The sequence below is a fragment of the Stenella coeruleoalba genome (genome assembly GCF_951394435.1).
Source record: "Stenella coeruleoalba genome assembly, chromosome: X".
NCBI lineage: Eukaryota > Metazoa > Chordata > Mammalia > Artiodactyla > Delphinidae > Stenella > Stenella coeruleoalba.
Genome location: NC_137152.1, coordinates 55,091,373 through 55,096,743, shown reverse-complemented (window position 1 = coordinate 55,096,743; position 5,371 = coordinate 55,091,373). Strand labels below are relative to the sequence as shown.

The 5,371-nt window shown below is 44.9% G+C and overlaps 1 pseudogene across 1 annotated transcript; it reads right to left on the bottom strand.

Annotated features, from left to right (window-relative positions):
- Positions 1-971: 971 nt before the first annotated feature.
- On the bottom strand, positions 972-4,759 carry LOC307180181 (sprouty-related, EVH1 domain-containing protein 2-like; annotated as a pseudogene). The gene is made up of 2 exons: positions 3,566-4,759; positions 972-1,027 (listed from the first exon to the last, which is right to left on the bottom strand). The product of its transcript is annotated as a sprouty-related, EVH1 domain-containing protein 2-like (transcript).
- Between the last annotated feature and the right edge of the window lie 612 nt (positions 4,760-5,371).

Genomic DNA, 5,371 nt, shown 5'->3' with positions numbered 1-5,371 from the left:
TAAATGTTTTCTGTGTGAGGTTTGTATGATAATAGTCAATCTTAGTTCTCTCTCTCCTCTCTTGCCTGTCTCTCTGTCCCCCACTACCACTAACAACTTTTACAACTACTGTGATTTATCTAGAAGTGAAATACCAGTCCAGAGAGCTCCAAAGTCAACATGGAAATGAAACCTCAGCAGAGCAATGTCCATTCTGTTACCTCCTGTCCAGGGCACTTTTTGCTACCCAGAGGTAGGCTGAGGCCAAAATTCTTGGTGGGTTTAACTCACCCCAGATAGTCAGAAACCAGATAGACAGGGAAGATAGGAAGGAAGGCTTGGTCCACAGAAACTGAAACGGCTCGACATTATAGTCAACTTAGTGCCGCTTGGCCCCACCTTAAACCCTTCTAATCTCTTCTGTACCTATCCCTGAAACCTTTATGACTCTGGCCTTTGTGTTCTTTTCTAGGTGACCAGGGTGATATTTAAAAGAAGACAGGAAGCTATAGTAACATGTAAAGCAGATTTGGAATTAGGGAATGTTCTCCTTGGCTCCAGGTTCCAGACTTCAATTTTTTCATTCAACTTAAATTTTATGAGTACTTACTTAGGCCAGGTATTTGGTGAGACTTTGAGATAAGGATTTGGGTAAGATTTAGTCCCTGTCCAGGAAGAGTTCATAATTTGGTGGGGAACACACAAATATGAACAAATAATTGCCATATTATAAAGTGCAAGTACTAGAATAGAGGTGCTGTGGGGGGCGCTGTCCGTAAAAAAATCCTCAGCCAGTCTGGTTTTGGGGCCAGACCCAGTCGACTCCTGCTGGTTTCCGGAGACAATCCGGAAAAAAGAAACTCAGGTGGAGTCTACAAGCTCATAATGCAAAGGCTGCGGAGCTGGGAAGGGGTAGTGGCTTGCCCACCACCTCCAGAGGCAGCGGGAGGGGGGCGGCTCAAGGAGCTCAGCGGGTGCCTTCACCTGTTTGCTCATTGCTCCCGAGGACCATCAGGGTCTCCTTCATTTCCCTCTACGGACACCAGAGCTGTTGGAAGGTAAGCTGAGGCATATTAAAATTTGGGGGAATTTGAGTAAAAACCAATTTGAATTGGGCAGCGCCAAACTGGAGGTGGTTGGGGTCGCTCTAACTATAGGAGGTGGGGGGAGAGACTTTTGTGGAGAAAAGGCAGAAGCAAAGTAAGGAAATTATTGATTGGCTATTACTTGAAGTCTAGTTGGCTGTGTGTGATTGGTTGTCCTTATCGCTGTGATTTTGAAACCTTGAGGCGTTTATAGGCTTAGATTCTGGCCTGCTTACATAGGCCACCATGGCATTAGAGCCACATCAGTCTAATGGCCTCCTTATTTAATTAATTTAACAACATATATATATAAATATTTATACATGTATCTGTATTAAGCTAAACATGAGTTCTTACTAATGTCTCCAATTCATATCTATTACCCTGTGGATCATTTTAGCTTCTTCCCTTTGCTTATCTGTACCCTCTCACTCCAACAGTAAGAAAACTGGCCCCTATAATCCACCATCAGGTACTTAATTGTTTAATTCCAGTATACATGTATAGTGGTTTCAGAATTGCTAGCCTGTACCCTCAGGGGAAACAACTTTATCAACCAGAATAGAGTGCTATGTACAATCCCTTTTGCCTATATTCTTAGACACAACTCATTTACAAAGTTACTTAGGTTTGCACCTTTGCCCCCACCCACTTCAGGAAGGTTCTTTCATACATTTGTAACACAGATTCTTTTTTCATATTCTGCATTCTGACCTTGTATCTCTTGATCTCCTAAATGATTTTTTGTTTTAGTTACATATATTAAGTTTTACTCTTTGTGCTATAAAGTTCTATGGCTTTTGAAAAACGTGTAAAGCATCCACCATTACAGTATCATAGAGAATAGTTTCACTGTCCACAAATATTCCCCTGTGCTTCACCTATTCAACCCTCCTCCTCTTCTCCAAATTCCTGTAAACCAGTGATGTTTTTACTGTCACTATAGTTTTGCCTCTTCTAGAACGTCATATAAATGGAATTATACAGTATGTAGTCTTTTCAGACTGGCTTCTTTCACCTAGAAATATATATTTATGATTCATCCATGTTTTTGCATGGGTTGATAGTCCATTCCCTTTTATCCCTCAATAGTATCCCGTTATTTGGATGTACCACAGTTTGTTTATTTAGTCACTTACTGGGGAACATCTTGGTTGCTTCTAGTAATTATGAATAAAGCTGCTATAAGCATTCACATCCAAAAAAAAAAAAGATCCTCACAGAAGAAATATTTGAGCTGAATATTGAAGGAAAAGGAAAAGTTTACTAAGCAGAATGAGTGAGAACAGCATGAGGAAGGGCAGAGAGGGATGAAAGAACATGGCATGTTTGGGGGCCATCAGAAAGTTTTCCCTAATTGAAATGGTACATTTATGATGACAAAGTTGGAAAGGTAGGATGGGACTAGATCATAAAGATTCATGGAGTGTGGACTTTATCCTTATAGACCAATGTTTTCCAACTTCACTTATTCATATTCTACCTTCACCATTTTAATTTCTTAAATCTAGGCAATAATATCTTTGAAATTATGAGTTTAATATATTTTCTTATGAATATTAAAATAAAAAGTATGCCTATTAAAATAAAAATGTATTCATTTGTCTCCCAACAGTGGTACACTATAACTGTTTAGAAAGATAATTCTGAGAGCGTTATATGAGAGAGAGTGGATGGAGGAGTCAAACAGGGGATTACTTTAAAGGCTATTGAAATACCGAGAGATGATGAAGTTCTGAACTAAAAACAGCCTTATTGGCAGGGATGGTAAAGAGGGGAAGGACTTTAAAAGAGATTTAGGAACTAGAATAGACAAGATTTATTAATTAGAGGAAGGTAAGGATATTTATGAACTAAAATCTGGATTTGGTGACTAATTAAGTGGAAGGGTGGAAGATTACAGAAAAGGAAAGATCTAGAATTACTTGTAGGTCTCTTGTCTTGGAAGTGAATGATGGTACCAGTTCACCCAAGCAGAGAACAAGAGCAAAATTAGGTTTGAGGGAAAAAATTTCTCTCGAAAATTTATTTAATTGAAATTTTCTTTTAAGTTACAAATACAGTATGTTCTCACTGTAACAAGTGAAATAAAAAATGCAAGAAGATAAAGTTAAAAATCTCCCCTTTCATATTCCCCTCCCCTCCCCTTGTAACATTGAGGGTACCAATTTGTGCAGCCTTTCACACCTTCTTCATGTGTGTGTATTTATGCACACAGATACGATGATTTTTTTTTTTTTTTTTTTTTTGTGGTACGCGGGCCTCTCACTGTTGTGGCCTCTCTCGTTGCGGAGCACAGGCTCCAGACGCGCAGGCTCAGGGGCCATGGATCACGGGCCAAGCCGCTCCGCGGCATGTGGGACCTTCCCAGACCGGGGCACGAACCCGTGTCCCCTGCATTGGCAGGACTCCCAACCACTGCGCCACCAGGGAAGCTCGATGATTAATTTTTATAAAGATGAGGTCATATTCTCTCTCCCTCCCTCTCCCCCCTCCCCCACCTCCCTCTTTCTCCGCTTTGCGCTTCCCTCCACAGCACCTGCACATCACTCCGCAGTGGTAGCAGGCCCGAAGGGGTAGGTAACAGCAAGAACAGGGGGCCAAGAAACACAAGTCAGTAAGAGCCATCCACGGGAGGCAAAACTCGTAGCTCGTATTGCACAGGCACAGGTCTGTATAGTCTCCCTAGGGTCCGACATACAGTGATAGAGCATGCTGTCCTCACCACATACAGCTCACCGCTTGAAGCAAAGTTCTCACGGAGTCAGGCGCGTCCTGACAGTGGCCCCTCCGGTTTTCCTCATGGTTGAGAGCGTCCTGGCAGTACGCGCACCGCCCACTCGGAGCGCTCCCTGTCCTCCTTCCACCACCGGGACTTGCCCCGGAATGGCTGTGTCTTGATCATGCTGGCCCCGCGCTGATGCCAAAGTCTGAGGAGTCCTCATGGGGGTAATTGTAGTCGTGCTTAAGGACCTTGTCCTTGGCGAAGCGCAGGTACGAGCCCGCGTCTTCCAAGGGGTTCAGGTATTTGTCCCTCGCCGGCGCCGGTAATTCTCGTAGTGTGCGTCATCCAGGTCTTCTCCCTGGGTTGATGTGCACGATCTCCTAGTCGTCCAGGAAGCTCACCTGGCAGTAGGGCCTTGCCATCAACTGTTCCAGGTGATAATGGTCTGTGGGGTATGTGTCGTGGAGGTGACCCAGGGTATAAATCCTCTGGTGCTCACAGGATGTGAGGGAGGAGATTGTCCGAATAAGTTGTTCCTTCTTCTGAGACGGATTATTGATAGAAGAACTGTCTGTAGCTGTTGTAAAAACGTCATCGCAAAGCTCACCTTCACTACGGATGGTGGAAGATGATGTTGAGCTTTCTATAAGGTCTTCGATTGCTTTCCTCACTCAAGGCTTCAGACAGTAAGTCAAAACTTACTATTGTTTGACCTTCCAATGATGAAAGGTTGGGTTGGCTTTGGTGTAGGCCAATTCGTTTCTTAAATAGCGTTCCAATACCACCAGTCTGTCTTTCTGTCGTTCACCATGGATGAGAAAGCCGATTTGTCATCCGGGTGCGTGACCTTACCGATCCCACCTTCCTTCCTGTGGAAACCATCCCACCCGCTGGAGTCATCTGAGGTCATAACCACAGCTTTGACGCACACAATATAGCTGTCCTCACCTGCGTGTGTTTCTTTGGTCATTTTCCTGGTCACCTACATACCTGTCCTGTGGCGGTGGGCAGCCTTCATTTTGCTGTCCGCTCCCCCTCTGCTTTATTCACATCTTGGAGATTGCCTGATTTGGTTGGGGGTGGGGTGGCTAGAGCAAGGCGACTGAAGCGCCTGGGCAGGGGTGCATAGGCAAGGTGGCGGGGCGGGGACTGAGCACCGTGGGGCCAGGGGGTGGAGGCCGGCAGGGGCTCTGGGGACTTGGGAGCGGGTAGAGGGGAGAAGGGAGCGATTTGGGTGGAAAAACAAGTGTGCCGCTGAGAGCCGGGGAGTGCTGAGAGAAGAAGGAGAGGGCCAGCTGCCGGAGGGGGTTCAGTCCCAGGTTGCCCCCCTTCCCCACCCAGGCCAGACCAATCACGGTTTTGGAGGAGCTGTGCCTGCGAGGCGCTGCAGGGTACCCCACTGAGCTACATCTCTCTACTCCACCGATATACTCCATATGGGATTCTTACCATCGTCAAGAGGAGGAGCTTCCCTTTTCTTTTTTTTTTTTTAACATCTTTACTGGAGTATAATTGCTTTACATTGCTGTGTTAGCTGCTGCTGTATAACAAAGTGAGTCAGCTATACATATACATATATCCC